Source organism: Pezoporus wallicus, unplaced genomic scaffold (assembly GCF_028554395.1).
Source record: "Pezoporus wallicus isolate ANWC-B61680 ecotype Strahan unplaced genomic scaffold, APGP_CSIRO_Pwel_v1 contig_14862, whole genome shotgun sequence".
NCBI lineage: Eukaryota > Metazoa > Chordata > Aves > Psittaciformes > Psittacidae > Pezoporus > Pezoporus wallicus.
Window position 1 is genome coordinate 319,330 of NW_026638252.1, and position 17,402 is coordinate 336,731.

Below are 17,402 nucleotides of genomic sequence, written 5' to 3' on the forward strand. Positions count from 1 at the left end.
AAGTTTAAGCAGCAGTGTGGTTTGGTTCCTGAAGTGTCCTGGATGCAGCAGAGCTGCTGAGGATCGCCCACAGGCAGAGCCCTTTTAAAGTTATTTTTATTTGTAGCATAGGAAATAGATTTGAGATACTGAAGCCTTCAAACGTCTGCCATGGAGGGTGGTGGGAGTGGTTAGATGTGGCATGATTTTTGTTACTGATAGAACCATTCCAGAATGGAATCCTGAGATGTGTTCCTTGAATGAAGAGGAGTCGTTCTGCAAGCATATTGCCTTGATCTCATAGCACTGCCATCACTCTGCATTCCTAGTGGAGGTAGGCTTCTCAGTGTGAATAAAACTGTGAGTTGTAAACCACTATAAATGTACCTGAACTTATTGTTCATTCAGCTCAGAGGTAAGTAACCTATTCCCTTCTACCAGTCTCACCAGTTCATGCCAGCTTTCAGCTCTGCTTTGTGACGAACTGTCATAATGTTGGTGCCTTCATAACTGACTAACGTTGTGTATGCAGAGTTGGAGTATTTCAGAGAAGATGTCAAAAAAGCAACAAATAGGTGGTATGTACACAGCTGAGCACTGAGACCTGTCATACTGTGAATGGGAAAGTCTTAGTTGTTTGGGACTCCCGGTGTCTACTTTTTCTCTGAGACTCTGTTCACAATCATATATTTCCCAAGCTGTTTTTTAGGGGTACCTTTCAGTGTCATGAACTTCGATCTGCCAGGTCCTCAGCCCGGCCAGGCAAGCCTGCCCCTTCTCTGATTGAAAACCAAAGTGCTTTAAAACTGATCCTTCCTCAGTTTGTCAAACATATTTGCTCCGCTCTTTACCCTTCCAGCACCACCCACTGTAAATGAGTCCCCGTTAGTCACAAAAGCATTTATTTATAAGCCAGCATGCAGTGATGCATTCTCAGTCCAGTGTTCATTAAGTGGTTGTACCTTCATGTTTCATATCACTGTGTATCAGCTCTTTGTCAAATGGGCACTTGTAAGCTGCCTAGGAGACCTCTTGCACATCTCTTCAAATTCTTGTGACTCAGACCTGCCAGAGTTCTCACATCTTCTGTTTTGTGAGGCTCCGTTTGAATGAAGATGAACTTCAAGAGCTGCAGTTCAGACAGTCTGAAATTACTAAGCTCTCATTGAAATTCATTATTTTCAAGGTTCATTGCTTTCTCACACTTGCCACCATGATCACTGCTGTGCTGAGCACTCCTAAATTTGTTGCTGCCTGCTAGTGAATCTTTTTAGATGGGATTGTAACTCAATGGGGTTTTGATAGGTATGTTACAAGTGGATTGTGCAGAAATCCTGTAATGTGTACCGATCAGAATACTTACCACTTCTGCTCTTTGACTTAAAATGGATCACTATGCTGTCTGAAGAGGAAAGGAGTTTAAGCAGCTGAACTGCTTGAGCTCTCCAACTCAAAGCAGTGAATATTACAGCCTAAGGCTGGCTTTGCTGGAATCTCAGACAGGATAAAGCCATTCCTGCATGGTTTCTTTCTTTGTAGCAAGCCAATTAATTCCTGAAGTAGAATTCAGGCTGGTCATGGAATTCCTATCTTGTCTTTGCTTGTGTGGAAGAAGGATTCCAGGGGGGGAGCTGGTAGTGCCAATAGAATGCCACATCCTGATTGATGCTTCTTCCATTACAGTCACTTAAAACTTTTTCAGCTTTATGCAGATGAGCTGTTGTGCCCTCTTGTTTTTACCACAAGTGAAATAAAGGGTGAATTGACTTTAGGGGCTAGAATGTAAGAGACAAGTCCTCTCACATGGAGATAGTGAAAAAAGTGGTGCCCTTTTGTGCCTTTGGGAATACAGGCTCTTTGTTTCTCATGCTAAGTGTTACCTGTATGCCATGTGGGATTGTCCATCAGTGTGTGGTGACCCTTCCGCATGTGTGCAGTCAGGTTGAGTGGGTTTGCTCACGTGTTCTTTCCCTGTTTGTTCCAGAGACACATTCTCTGTTCTTTAGTCTTTCATCTCCAAAATTTAACTTCTCAGAATGCATGGAAGCCTGTAAAGATGGATGGTTTGAAAACCTATTGTCCAGCTCCTTCCCTCTTGGGAAGGTTTATTGGTGTTCCCTTGGCAAGCAAAACACAGCTCTTTTTTCCACAAGCAAAATTTATGATTCTTCCTGTCTGTTTAAATTCACTCAGTCCTCTTGAAGTTCAGCCAACCCAAAGTTTTCAGGCTAGAAACAAAGCACCAGCACTGGTTTGTTAGACCTACCTCAGGGAGGAGAGTTTTAAAGCTGGTATTCTAAAAGTGATTTTCTGCTTCTTTATTTAAAGAGTTTCATGGAACTGACTCCAGGTATTTTTTTGGGTATACCACAGCATTCCTGATGAACTTCTGCATTGTCTCCAGCTTCTCCAGGAAAACTACATGTCAACTGTCAGGATCAAAGGTGAAAATACATATATATTTTATATCTATGTATGCACTCAACCATGGAAACAAAAATCAATCAACCAAAAAACCCTATGAGCTTTTCCTTGAAGAGAAGTATTTCATTTGCTAGTTCTAAAAAATTATTAAAGGCAAGGTGTTTGAAAAGTGAAGAGGGTTTGTCACTAGTGCTTCTTATTCTGCCATTTAACATGTCTCAACTCTGGGCTTCTCCCTGAGGATTTCATCCATCTCTCACTCACTCTTTGCCTTCAGAATTGACTGTGTGAAGCTTTGGGTCTCTGTGGTGTTAGATCACTGCTGAGTATCCCATTGGTCTTCTCCAGATTTAAACTCTAAGAATTTTCCTTTTCAAGATCCACCTGTCAGACAAGTTTTGTTGCTCACAAAAGTCAGCTCTGGCGAAGTTTGGAGCGTGTGTGGCTTTTAAAGTGAAGTTGCAGAAACCTTTTGGAATCTAAAAACATTAAGGCAGGTCAAGAGACAGATAAAAGTCTTGCACTGCACCAGAACCTCACAGGAGTTCAGAGCTGCTGGAGAGAAAGGGCTGGTATTGGGACAGGGGAAGAGGGTTTGGATGGTAGGACTGTGGAGAGGAGAGGAAGCAATGAAAGACAGGGACTGTCCTCTCCTGGAGAGGAGAGAAGGTATGTTCTTCTGCCTGTGAAGTTTAACATTTGTTTTTACTCCTGCCTTTCCCCAGTCTTCAGCAGTGCAGGTGTCTGTATGTATATCGTGCTTCTCACCAGAAGCAGCTGCTCTGTGCTGCCCCAAGGATCTCTATTTTGTGGAACTTCTGTGTCCCGCAGCTCTAGAAAAAGAATAGCAGTTACAGAAGATTTTGTGCAAGCCTAAAATATGCCTTATGGACAAGAGTATTGTGCTGTTATTTCTTAAAATGGCTTTACCGTCATGAAATTTTCAAAGCCGCTGCAGGCATATAGGCTTAGGGTGGCTGGTGTCTCTCATACAGGCTGTAAAAGACTTCAAGAGGAGTACATTAGTTTCCATTTTGTGTCGTTAACAGGGAGAAGATTTTTACTAGAAGTGAGCACTGGGGTTGTGTGAGGTACATTTCGTTTTTCCTCAATAAATAGCGTTCCTTTGAACAGAAAGTCCTGAGTTTTCAGACCACCTATTTAATATTTTTGTATGTCCTAATACTTGCCTTCAATTGAACTGAACTATTAGCCATTAAGGTGTAATGCTTTAGTTGTATTTCATTTCTGTGTTGTGAGCGTTTCTTGGGAAATAGAACGGATGCTTTTTAGATGGGTATTTGAGGAGGTGAGGATGAGTACAATCCATCTATGACTATTTCTAGCAAACTGAGAAGAAATGTAGTCTTAGAATTATTTTCATATGCATTTTGGAAAACAGGGAGCTGTTGTGCAGGTGCTCTGATTCAAACATTGTCAGGTTTGTCTTTCCACACTTGTCAGCTGCTTTCACTGTGCAAATGCACCAGCTGGTGTGTTATTTCACAGGAGCCTTGTGACAGGAAGAAGAGAATTTTATCAGTCTGAGTTGAGGACAGCAGAGAACTGTAAATGAAGCAGGAGCTGCAAAATCCATTTAAACCTGGGTTCTGCTACTTCTGCTGCTCACAGAGCTGCTTCCTTTGGTAGGTCAGTAAACTGTTCTCCACTAAAACGGCAGTGTAACAAGCTGTGCAGTGTGTACTCAAGTATTTCCTCATTGGTCTAAAGATCATCCTTTGCCTGTGAGGGCAAGCCAGGTGGAAGTCACATAGGAAAATCAAACTGACACAAGTGCGGCATCAGCAGAACAAAACTGGGTGGTGAGGAGAGATGCTCAGTGTTAATAGCCAGTTCCTAGTACATGTCTCTCTACAGCAAACTATGTGTGTTAGAAATGCCTTGCAGTTACTGTGCTTTAGGAGCTCAGTTTGCAAATACAGGCATGCACAGAGGTAACGAGCTTGTCTTGGAGTCACTTCCAGTTGTGTCAGTTGGAATGGCATTCATTCACAGTGATTTCAATGGCTCCAGATAATACCACTTCATATCCATCCTAAATGAGAAATTTTGGGGCATAGAAAATACCCACATTATTTCCATATTAAGTGACGCAAATGTCCTTAGGAGTGCTGCATTGCAGTTAGCAGATCCCTTCTCATTATTGCCCCAGTGTTCCAGCATCAGCATTCTTACTGGATATACTGTGTGTCTTAATCAGCATTAGCCTTTTGAAATATGTACAAGAAACAGTGTTCCCGATGAGAAGAAACACAATTTGTTGCTCAGAAAATCAGTAATCAAATATTCAGTTATTTTTGTGGAGGATAAATACTCTGTTATTAGGATTATGCGCTTATGCTTCTGCAAAGGTACAGATTTAATCTACTTTATGATGAAAGATTAAAACCACAAATCCTGTTTAATAGTGGCTCTCCACCAATAAGTAGCTGTGTCATTTTATAGCTAATGTCCAACATGAAAGTTAATAGTAAGGACACTTTTGTACCTGTTCCAGAGTAAAGATTAACTTGAGTCTTGCCTGTAAAACAGGAATCAAATGCTTGCTTATATGTGGGGAACATGTCTAAACATTCCAAATGACAGCACTTAGTCTTGGAATGGATAAATTATTTTACACTAATTTTGCTAATTATTATCTGCTTACTTTCCAAAGAGATCTCTTCAGACAAATTAAAATGTCCCTGTAGAATGTTTTATTGTCAATTCCTGATGGTCAGTCTTGGTTCCTTTATGTTCCAGTATTTGTTTGTTACAAATAAGATGTGCATTTGAAAAGCATTTGTCCATTTGTCCAATACATTTATTTACTGGCTCGTATAAAACACAACTCCATGTTAGTATAGCTTTGGAATTACACAGTTTATTCTTATTTGGGGGATCTGGAAATCTGAAGGTGGCTTTGTTCTTGTGTTGGGTTTTTGTGTTTGTCCTTGTTGTTGTCCCCCATCCCCACCCTCAACCTCCCATCCCCAAGTGTGCTGACCCAGTTTCAGTAATCTATCTGTTAGGTATTACACAAATGGGGCAGAGGGAGAAGCATTGAGATGCTCTGTAAACTTTTAAGCAACGTGTTAGAAATCAAAGTGACTGAATAAAAACCTGTTACCCAACTTGTGAAAGCATGTATTAGCTACATGGGGCTCGAAAGAGGATTTGTTGCTGTTGGAATATTCTCTTCTCCAGTGAGCATCAGGAGTTCTCTCCAGGTTGTGTATAGTTCAGGAGACAGCAGTGGTAGAACCTGGAATTCTTGTGAGAGTTTTCCATTAATTTGTAGTCTTAGCAGTATATTTATAATACGTTCTGCTCATAACAACAGTGATTCAGAGCCATATTTGATAGTTTCCTAATACTTGGAAGTAGAAACACAGTATGAGGGTTTGAGATTAGTTTAACATGCCCCTAAACACTATACCTTATGCACAAAACCAGAAAAACCACTTTAGAATGAAATATTAATGCTATGACCTTAGCATGAAAATACAACAAAACAGTTGCCACATTTGCTGATACATAAGAAACATAGCAGTAGCAATAGATGAATAGCTTCTTATGAGAAGGTAGTCTTAAATTTATCAATTGCTAGCCTTTCCCCTTCAGTTTTTTCCTGTCTTTGGAGAGGCAAAGTGTTTCCTTTGGGAGGGGTGGGAAGGGGGGCATGTCTGCCTGTTTGTATGTCTTACAAGCAGGTTCATAGAATCACAGAATTGTTTGGGTTGGAAGAGACCTTAAAGGTCACTTAGTTCCAACCCCCTTCCTTAGGGGAACACCTTCCACTAGACCAGGTTGCTCCAACCTGGCCTTGAACACTTCCTTTTATTCTTCAGGAAATTGCAGTAATACAAACTCTAGTGATTTGGTTTAAGTTGACATAGGGTTTTCAGAGCGAGAGAAAAATCCACGTGTAGTCTGGATTCAGTCCAAAGCATCTTTACCTCCGAACTGGTTTAGGCCAGAGAGACAGGATGTTCCACAGAGCAAAAAACCATGTGATTAAAGAGCATGAACAAACACAGAGTATATTATTAACAAAACATCAGACTGCATTTCATGTTGGGTTTTCTGGCTGGTGACCCAGGGAGTTGACTCAAAAAGTTAACAGACAAAGGTCCGGTCTCTTCTAACTAATAATCACAAAAGACTCCCTGAAGCTGTTCACAGTGGTACAAATACACCAGAGTGAGACTGTGCTCGGGAGTGTGTGCTGAGAGAATGTTACAGCATCTGCTGTGGAGGGGTTTTATCTTGATTCACCATTCTGTACGTGTCTAGCAATTAGGCTCCCTATTACCTCCAGGCTCCTCATGCTGTCGACAGCATCTTTCGTTTCTCCCTGCGTTCTGACTCACAGGTCTGTCAGTGCCATTCGGTCTGTCCCACCTTGTGGCTCCTTCCATTTTCAGGATGTGGCTGATACCTCCACATCCTGATCAGCAGCTGTCTAGGCCATGATCTGTATGGGCAAACTATGAATCACTCTGCTTTGTGGCGAGGATACATGTAGTTGAGGCATGAGGTGAAGTGTATACGGTGCTTGGAGACTTGCGGAATACTTGACACAGCTGACAAGAAATTTTGGTCATTAGATGAAGTACCTTTGGTTGGTCTTGTGCATGGAAGAGAACTGGAAAAAATTAACCCTTTTGTGGCTGTTGATAGCGTTGGGAGACTCTGCTCCTGGGAATTTGCATGCCTTTGACTCCAAAAGACATGATGAGATCTGTGAATCATCACCATGCAAAAGCTTCTTCAGGAAATTCAATCAAAAAGTGTTCGAACTGCTGTGTCCCATCCTGTCCTTGTGTGTCCCTTTTCCTAGGAGGCTCGACTGCTCTCCTCCTCTGTTAGCAGAGGGCTGAGGTGCCAGTGAACATGTGAGACTCTGGTGTCTTACAGAAACTGCTTCCTGCTCTGTGGGCAATGTGTGGGGATCCCTGAAATCAGGCACTGAAGGTACCTTTGTTACAAATGGACCTACATATTCCGGGTTTTCCTTTTAAGGGCTTCAAAAATGCCGTCAGTTTTGCCATTGGTGTTTAACGCTTTTAGCTGTAGTTTAACTCCTCTTTAGTGTTGCGGGCTCATCGTATTTAACATGCATTTTAGCCAGGAGGGAACAGAGCGTTTGGTGCTCTGGAAGCAGTGGGTGTCCATCCGCGACAGGAAACGCGTTTCTGGTGAAGATGACTGCTTTTCCTGGACTGCCCACAGCATCCCTGTGGAACATGTCTCCTCCCTCACAGAGATGCCAGCTGCCTTCCCTTCCTGTGCCGTTCCTGCTGTTAGTCAGCAGATGCACTCCACTCCTCCGGATCCAAAGCAGAAGCTGTTTTCGCTAACGCTTCCTCTTCCTCGCTCTTTGTTAACGAACTCTCCTTTGTTATTGCTGAACCTCAGTTTCCCGAGGCACCGGGCACGGGGCTGCTCCGAGCGCAGAGGGAGGTGCCGTGGAGCAGCACGTACCGGAGCTGCCAGGGGAGGCCCTGGGGCGCTGCCCGGAGCCGGGGGCGAAGCGTGAGTCAGAGCCCGCGGAACCGGGCGGGCCGGGGCGGCAGCGCCCTTGGCCTGCGCCACTCCCCGCAGCGGGCGCGCGGCTGCGGCCGGGGGAACGCTCCGGCTCGCCAGCCCGTTCCGAAAGCGAACATCTGCATTTCATCAGCACCTTGCATTTTCTCTCTCAGAAATGCCATTCGGTTGCAGGTAATTGGTAGTGCTTCGGTTTCCTGTGGCTTTTCACCTATTCATTTGTGTTGGGTCAGCTCAGCTGCTTTATAAACATGGAAATGGGCTTGAAATCTGATGAGCTGGCAACACAAAAGAAAAGCTACAGTGCAGTTAGAGCTCAAAGGCCAGAACTGGTGGGCTTCCTAGCAAGCTCCAGTTCAGGTTTGTATGTAATGGTGAAATTAGAACAGCACTTCTTTCACACTCGGTTGGAGAAATCATTCCTAGGTACTGCAAACAGTTAAAGCACACCATTATTCACTGCCTGTGGTCTTCAAAAAAGACAAATCTATAGGAATCCTGTAGCACTTGAGAGGAAAGAGTGGTACCAATAAAGTCAGATGGCATAGAAACTGTTTCATGTGTCCTTGGAATGAAAAGGCACTGAAGTTTCGCAACAAAATGGCAAACAAGGTAGTACTGTGACCTGTTTTCTAACCCAGGGACAAGATTAAATTTGAACTGGTGATGGGTATCAGAATATTTGCCTAAGCAAACACGGTAAAAGTTATGTTAAGCCTTTTGGAATGTTCACCTACTTCTGCATGATTTGCATGATAAAATCTCAAAGAATGGAATAGAAACACTTTTCATATGTAAAGTACCAATTATCAGGTTCTTCCAGATGGTTCTATCTTTATACTGAAATATTCTGCAGATTTTTTCTCTAAGTTAGGTGGAGTAATAAGGCAAATTTACCATCTCAAATGCGGTTTTCTGATTGTGTCCCAAATACATTAAGCTATGATTGTGTTTCCTTAATCCAAAAGTTTTGAAATTAAAATTGCTTCTCTGTGGGGTTCTGTCACTATTGATGTCACAGCTTTTTGTTTACTAGCAGAGAAGTTGTAATCAAAGGCCATACATTACAGGCTTTTGTCTCTTCATCTGTCCTTGCACGATCCACCAAGTTCTTTATGACTCTTAAGAATACTTCTGGTTTTTAGTAAACAGTTTTCCATGGGGCAGACTGAGAGATATGTAAACTGTTTCCTGGCTATTGTCTCCAAATACTTGAGAGATTATTTTGTCCCAGTACCCTACTGCACTGGTACTGAACCGTTTTATAGCCCAGCATCCTCCCAGCTCCATGCTCATCCATGAACAAAACTCTGCCACCTTTGACATAGGTGCTCCGTGGAGCATCTTTGACCCAATGCAGAACCCTGTGCAGTTCTTACTAAGGTATTCAGTGAAATCGTTGATGCCTGAGGCTTCCTGAGCAGCTGAGCAGTGTGGTGAGGGTGTGATGGGTGGTCTGCCAGGTCCTGCCTACGTGGCAGCTGCTTGTTTTTGGAATGCCCTCCTTCCGCAAAAAGGGAGTTCCTTCTCCCACTGTTGGACTGGTAGTGAGCTCTTAGTCCTGGATCATCCCGTTTATTCCTTCTAGAGATCAGCTTTCTCTCTGACCTATGGAGCTTACTTATTTTTCCATGATTTGCAGAAACTTGGTGTCAGCAATCAGATCTTCAGACATCGTGTAGGGCTCTGGGGTGCTATTTAAATACCAGTCTGAGTTGTTGGGTTTAAGTTATGATACACATTGTCTTGCAGTCCAGAGCAGAACTAACTAGGAGAAGTATCTACCTTTTCTGTATTACTGTTGGCAGATGTTACCTTATGACTGCAGTAATAGACAATCTGATTATTACAGATGTTTTAGATTTGCTTGTATCCTAATGTGTTTAAACACTTATGATAGTCTTTGCTGGAAGGTGGGTTTTGGTTTTGGGTTTTTTTCCCCTTCCTCACTGCCTCTTATTTCCGTTATCTGTTTCCCAAGCTGGTTATGTGTCATGTATAGTTGCTGCTATTTTTAGCTCCTTTCTGGCTTCCATTAATCTTGAATTTTCAAGATTGTCAATACCACATTTGGGCCAAGTGTTTTCTGATGAGATCCCCCTCTTTTGAACTGCCTCGATTTATAGGATTCAACCAAGAAAAGTTGTATTTTAAATAGAATTTTTGATTGCCAGAGATGCACCTTTTCCTGCCACAAGTAGAGCCGGCAGCCCAAGGTTTGGCTACAAACCTACTTTGTTTCTTGTTTTTCAGGTCAAAGTAGCATCCAGTCAGACTTTGCATGGCATGAGGCAGAAACAGGATTTTCTAGCACGGTGAGTACTTTCAGAATCAACAGGCTGATGATTTCTAATGACCAAGAATTCAGGAGACTCTGTATCCTAAATAAAAGCAAAAGGGGGTCAGTAATCATTCACCAGATTCTGTTTCACCTCTGTTTTATAGGTGGCTTTAGGGAGGAATTTAGGAAGGGAGCATGACTTAATGTGAGTGCTCGTGATGATCACAAGGAGCACTACCATGGGGAAGTTCATAAATGGAGTTTTGAAGGAACTGTTTAAAATTCTAATCTAGGTAAGGATTTAAAGAGAGCATTCATGAGAAGACCTTAACTAGAGATGATGTAGCAAAGGTTTTTTCCTTTAGCACTCACTGTCTTTGACTTCAGTTGGAAACTCTTTTCAAGCCTCCCTCTTTTCTGCTTCCACAGCCATACGCAGATCAGAAGTGTCTCCTCTACCAGTTTTTAGTTTGCTGCTTTTCCAGGCCATTTGCATTGAATGGTTCCAGGCAAAGCTAGGAAAGCCCTTGCAAGGTCACAGATTTCCTCTACTTCATCTCCTTGGCCCAAGGCAGGATCTAATAACCCTAGCCTGCTTTCAAGCATCCCAGCAGATGCTCTTAAAAGCCTCCAGTGATACGGACTCTCCCTAAGCAATTAAAAATTCTTTTTAATAGATTTTTTTTGCCCCCTGTCTAACTTATAAATAATAAATAAATAAAGTAACACAGTTTAATTAATTGTACAGGGGTACTCAGGCTTTGACATGGGCAGCAGAAGGGAGAGTGCTGTGAACTTGACCGTAGCTTCATTTTGAGTTCCGGTGTGACCCACCAGATGAAAGAGGGCACGATTAAGGTATGTGTAGTTTGCTGCAATAATGCCCCTCCTGCTCACCTCTTGACCTCTTGATTTGCTTTAAGGTTCTCATTTATTCTGACATGTTTTTCTGCTCATTGCTCATGTTGGCGCAATGAATGAAAATGTATTTCCTGTCTTCAGTGAGGATTGTTGGTAAAACTGGCGTTACAAAAATACAGATGGGGGAGAGACAGGAAAGGAACTAAACTAGACCCAGACAATACACAGATATGTGGTGTGCAGATTAGGGTCGTATTTCACAGCAGGGTTGCCATATGCCTTGGAAGGAGAAATGCCTTAAAAGACACACAGAGAAAGTGTATTTACTAATACTGTTTAAGCCCCCAAGGCAGCAGTGTGAGTTGGAAGCCCTTGGTTGGTTATCTGTTTTAGCAGCCCTTGATGTGTGTCTTATTCAGGAATTCAACAGTGAAGGCCTGTTATTTTGTCCAGATTCTGGGTACTGTCCATTTGGTACTTTCAGTGTAGCCTGGGATCACTGTGATCCAAATATAGGAGTCTGGGAAAGCCACTATCCAGAAAAAGCTTCCAGTCACTTTCAAGCTGTGAGGGAAAGAAGGCAGGTGCCAGTACACGTGCAGAGGATGGGATGAGTGAGTCAGGTTTTCTGGTCATGGATTGGATCAGTGGTGGTGAATTTATGGGTGGGCAGAGGCAGGCACCCTGGTGCAGAGTGCAGGGCAAGAACCATTTAGAACTGAACTGTGTCTCATATTTATTCAGGGCCAGGCCGTTCCTACACAGTAGGCAGTCTGTTATGTTACAAATACAGATTTCTCTGGTAGCCACATGTTCTTTTGATTTCTTTGAATGCTATGATACAACCAGTTTCTTGTGATCTAGGTGCCGGAAGTACACTCAAAAGTTGCTTCTGCAGCAGAAGTAATTACTTTCTCATTAAGTCTAAACAATTAGTTATAAAGTCCATCAAGTTGTACCTACCTACAGGCCATGTTCATTGTGACTGAACCCCTCTGTGCTGTGGTCTGTTGATGCAGAAGTGCCACATCCACAGGCTCACTCTGCCCCAGGATGATCAGCAAGTGCCACTTTAATGGCATCTTTTCCACTTACTTCTTGTCAAAAGGAAAGCAATAGTATAATGTTCAGTGATGCAGCAGATGTTTCCTTATCAATGAGGAGATTATCCTGTTAGCTAAATTAGGCATATTGTAGAATTTCACAATTCCGAAAAGAAATACCTGAGCTGAGTTTGAATCAGCTAAGAAAGTCTTGGGACTAAACCATGTAGTGGATCCTATGATCCTATATGCTGACTTTTGACCAGAGTTTTATGGTCTTTTATGCGTCTGATTCCTGTTCTGTCCCTAAAAGAGTAGTGCAAGGAGCAGATCAGGAGAAAAAATACAATTGGGTGATGCATTTGATTTGCTACAGAGGTATCATTTACCTTTGCATTGCTTGCTTGCCTCCTGTCTTCTGATTTACTGTGACCTGCAAGGGAACATTCTTCTACCACAGCCAAGACATTCAGGTGGAGCTAATTGAGCAATTAAATTATCAGGTGATGGAAGTAAAAATCTCATCCACAGTGGAGGGATTTAGCAATCAGACTCCTTTTAGTTTATGACTTACTGTTATGTAATGTGTGTGTTGCTACATAGATGCACGCTGTGCAAAACAAAGGTAAGCAGCTCTTCTGACATACACTTTGGTTGACGTGGGGGTCACGACTCCTGTCAACTGGCCACAGAAGAAGGGGACAGTTGAGGTTTATGAGAATAAACTGTGAGTGTGGACAGTCCGTGTAATAAAAGTTCCCTTCCCAATTCCTCATTTCTTGGAAATATGCCAGGAGTTTGTAGTTCTGGCTGAGCTAAAAACACATGAAAACCCCTTTGTTTCAAGTCACGTGCATTTCACCTCCAAGTATGCATGAAGGAGTGTGCAGAGCTGGGGAGTGTCTCAAGTGCTGGTGGGTTTAGACAGAATTGCAAAGGAACCCAGATTCCATTTTGGTGAAGAACAAACACAACAATGATCTGGCTGAAGACCATTTGGTGAGGTATGTATTTTCTGAGAGCATCCTGGAGATGTGACTTCTGTCTATGCCCGTGGTCCGATGGCAATTCTGGGAATGATGTATGTAATAAAAGCACATCAGAATTCTAGCTCCCTCTTCCTGTACAGAACTACTACTACAGAAATTGTTGTTTTGGCTGCAAGATCAGTGATGGTAAAAAACACACCTGTCCACAGCAATGCTGTTGTTATTGAACAGGTAGAGGACAGGACGTTAGAAATGCTGTTGCAATACAGGGAAACCTGAAACCCTAGAATGGAGGCTGAAAAAGATGCAGCATGATCATGGGAACAAACTTACACAGTCGAGTTAGACCCGGGTGTAATGGATAAAATGCTGCTGTTGGCTATATCCGCTTTGCTCCCATGCAGGAGTTGTGTGTGTTGATCTGATCACATAATCCCAAACCGTATTAGAACAGAAGAGTGGAGAGAGAGAGGGAGTGTCTTTTTTGGCTTGGTGGAAAGGTGTGATCTTAAATTAAAGGGACATTGCAAAAGGTCATGAACGTTGACACTGCAGGTTAAAATAGGCTGTTTCCTTAGTTTTTATTGGCAGCATGAAGGTCTTAAAGGAGTGTACATCTTTCTGCCCTATTGACATTTTCAAGGGAAGGTAATTCTGAGCGGATGTCCAGACTCACTGTGGTCCAGTATTCCTTAAATCTAAGGGAGAGATTAGCCCTGGTCATCAGTTTTGTTGGGAAGAATGCATAGTATGCATGAAGTTCCTAGGATCAATATTATAATAAGACTGTGTGGTCCTGTATGGGTGATCTGGATGTCCAGGCTTTGTTGTTACTATTATCCATGGGAAGTAAAGGGCAGGGCCTGTCTGAGGTTCATGGACTAAATTGGGTGGCAGGAGAATATGATCTCTTTGAATGAATTGATTTGAGGTTATCATGTCCTTCTCTCCGACTTAAGAAGGAGGGGTTTTTTGACTTTGCAAGAGATGGTAAATTGACTTAGTGTGGAGTGGATGTGATTTGGTTCTCTCTACTGTCTTTGGAAAGAGGTGGGTTAGTGCAGAACTCTCCCTTACAGCTGTGAAGGACCATTAGTCTGAGCTCTCATATAGCAAAACCACCTTCCACCCATATTCTCTCTTCCTTCAGTGATCTCCATTTAACTAATGCATGTGTTCCACAGGACCGTGCATGCCTACTGCTTCCTTTGGTACTTTATTGTAATTGTTGATCTCTTCTGACCGTGAAAACCGTGTATTTTACTTGTAATTTGAATTTGTTTGACTTTAGTTTGCAGCCCTTGGTTGGACCAGCTGCTTTAGAAGCCTTTGCCCTGTGTCTTATTCAGGAATTCAACAGCTGTAATTCTTTAATTAGATTATTGCAAAATGTTTTCCAGCTTGTAAATGATTTCTGCTATTCTTCACCCCGAGGTTTTCAACACTATCTTTCAGTTGTGGACCCCAGAGCTAGATTCAGGCTCCAGTCTCATTTTCGTCTGTACCAGACCTAGAAGGAAAAATACTCCCTGCTGCTTTAGGTATTCCAGGGCTGTGGTCAGACCTCTGTGTGGCTCAGCCTCAGCAGACAGGAACCAAGTATTCATTTTCTGATTCCTACATGTTTGGTCTTCAGACCTAAAGCTGACCTAGAAGTTGCACTAAACTTTCAGAGTCAAAGCTATGGATTCTTGGCAAGCTCTGCTAGTCCTACACCTGAAGAGCTGATAATATTACTGAGAAAGTGACTGTATACTTGCAGAAATCACTTCTCATGGGAGAAAAAAGAAAGTAGAGAAGTTAGACTAACAGCAAGTCTGGTTTTATTCTACCAGGCAGGAGATAAATTAGATTACTTTGAGGCCTGACCTCTAATTTTGTATCCAAAGGTCATGGCTGCTCTTGGAGAGATCAATTAATATGTCAGTGTATTGGGCTCAATGCAGAGATGCCATCCAGCGTACAGGGAATCTTTGCGTACTGTGTGTTTGCCCTAGCAGATAGTTAATCTGGGTTACTGCTTACTACCTGTTCCATTCCTCTTGCTCAAGAGCATTAGCAAATGTTTGTTTGACAGAATGTTCTGTTCGTCTCCCCCCTCCTTCCCTGCCTCTTCTTTTTCTTTTTTCCTCTCTTCTCCCCTAAGAAAATGCAGGCTAATCCCAGAGGAACTCCAGGCTGCAAACATCGTGTTACAGGCTGGACTCTGGTCAGAGGAGTTTCCTTACTGCTGAAGGAGGAGAGTAGAAAATGTCTTGAGAATGATCGGCCAAAAAGGGAAAAGTGCTTTAACCAAATGGTAAGAAATCAGAAGAAAGGAGATTCTTCCAGCGCTTTGACTTACCTGAAAACACTCAGCGAATTGAGTACCAAGGCAAATTGTTTATTTAGAAATGTAGAAGCAAAACTCAGGCTTGTGAATAGCAGCAACCAAGTGTCCAGGAATAGCCCCTGTTGGAAGCAGGACTGCTATCTGATCTGGTATGACTGCCTTCCTGTTGGTTTAGTGGGAGGCTGTGTTTGAAAGGTGCCAGTAAAAGATCTCCAAAGACCTACATGCTAGTCCTGCAGGCATTGCTTTCCAGTATAACAATCAATTTTCTTCAGATGTTGTTCATATGCTGCCCTGAAAAAGTAGAGCACTATATAAGTCAGGATACACAGCCCCTGCTTGTTCTAGCACTCTCTGGAAGTCTGCTTATGGCTATGCTCTGATGCTTTGAGGGTTGTTTTGGTGTTTTAGGTCCTGAAAGACACTGCCAAGCTCCGAGAGTGGCTTGGGGTGTCCTTTTACTTCATCTGTGCCCTTCCTCTGCCTCAGTGGATGCAAGAGGCAAGCAAGGCTGTCAGAGTGGCTTTGGGGCCATCCAGGAATATTAAAGCACTTGTCTATCTCTGTACCAAGTGGCTGTACTGCACCCCAACATCTGTCTGTCTCCATAAGGTAACTGATGGTTTGGGGTGGCACGTAGACATGCCTATAGTCTCTGTCCTGTTGCTAGACACTTTCAGGCAGAAAGGGGATCACAGCCCCTGCCTCTCCTGTCTGACAGGCACTCTGTATGGATGGAAGAGGCTAAATTAAAAACAGCAGAAGCAGACTTTCTGGTTTTTCTTGGTAACTGATACAAAGGAGAGAAGGGAGCAGTCTGTGCCATGCAATTAACATCGAGTGCTATTGCAACTCATTCTGTAATGCGATATAGATACAATCTCAGCAGAAAGTTGAATGCTGCACTGAGTCAGAAACATAGAGCAATGCTGGATTTTGAAGAAAGTAATTAGCCCCAGGGACCTGGTGGTTTCTCATTTCCCCTGTTACCACAGGGGAACATAGGGAAGTGGAGCAGTACTAACCATAGGCTTCCAAAGTCAATTTAGACAAGGTATGGAGCCAATTAATAAAGTTTTAATGAAGGCTTAGCAAGAGGCAGGTGCACCTCCAGTCTTCTTCCAGTGCCCACCATGCACCACTCAGTGCCCTGCTGCTTTTCTTTCCTGAGCTTCAAGTATCTCTGTCTGGTCACTGCTGAACCAGCCTGAGCCCCTGCCAGTGCAGCACCTCTCTGGGACCCTTCACCATTTCTCCCACCAAGGGTGATGCTGTGTGACAGCCCTTACCATCACCATGCTTGCCTGCAGCTGGGTGCAGGGTGCCTCACCCAACCTCCTCTTCATCAGCGCTTGGTACAGTGGTTGCCTGGCACTTCCTTGTGCTGCCCTACACTTGGCCTTCACAAAAGCCATGATTTGAGGTTTCCACGTTTTGCTAATCACTAGTTCTGCTTTCCTTCCCCAGTAGAAGATCAGAAGTACACTGAATCACATCAAAAAAGATACCTGGTAGACAAGAAAACTTTGATCTTACTACTAATAAGACCTACTGGCTGGAAGCTGCAGCTCGCAATTATTATGAGAAGCACGGAATTGAGCTATTCAGGTAACACAGCAGGGGTGACAGTAGTGTCTATTTATGCTCTATCTTTAAATGAAAATTGAGTTCAGTTCTAAAATATACATAGCCTATGCTTGCCCTGGGTAACCACAAGTTCCTGCATCCAGGATTCTCGCTCCTGCTTTCCTGACATGCAGCTTGTCATCTTTCTGTGGCTTGTCAGATCAAGAAAAAAAACGTGCAGGGTCTTGGGGCATAATCATGTCCTTGTCTCTTGTCAAATGCATAGTCCACTTGAGGCATCACAATGAAATGAAATACTGTACTTCAGTGGGTTTGACACACTGCTTTGTGTGTTCCTGCACCAATATCTTGCATGG

The 17,402-nt window shown here is 43.0% G+C and overlaps 2 protein-coding genes across 5 annotated transcripts in view; one reads left to right on the top strand and one right to left on the bottom strand.

Moving 5' to 3' along the window:
• Positions 1 to 17,402, bottom strand: part of LOC130599605 (collagen alpha-1(I) chain-like) — a 46,520-nt gene that overhangs the window by 24,842 nt on the left and 4,276 nt on the right. The window lies entirely within an intron of this gene.
• SLC45A1 (solute carrier family 45 member 1) overlaps positions 1 to 17,402 on the top strand; it is a 56,488-nt gene that overhangs the window by 24,837 nt on the left and 14,249 nt on the right. For 2 of the 4 annotated variants that reach the window (XM_057410236.1, XM_057410235.1), the window contains exons 1-2: positions 10,150 to 10,268; positions 10,399 to 10,527. The exons of 1 other annotated variant lie outside the window; for it this stretch is intronic. The gene's annotated coding sequence lies outside the window, so the exon portion shown is untranslated. Of the gene's footprint in view, positions 1 to 10,149; positions 10,269 to 10,398; positions 10,528 to 15,401; positions 15,427 to 17,402 lie in introns of those variants that run through there. One more of the 4 variants, XM_057410240.1, reaches the window with a different exon arrangement.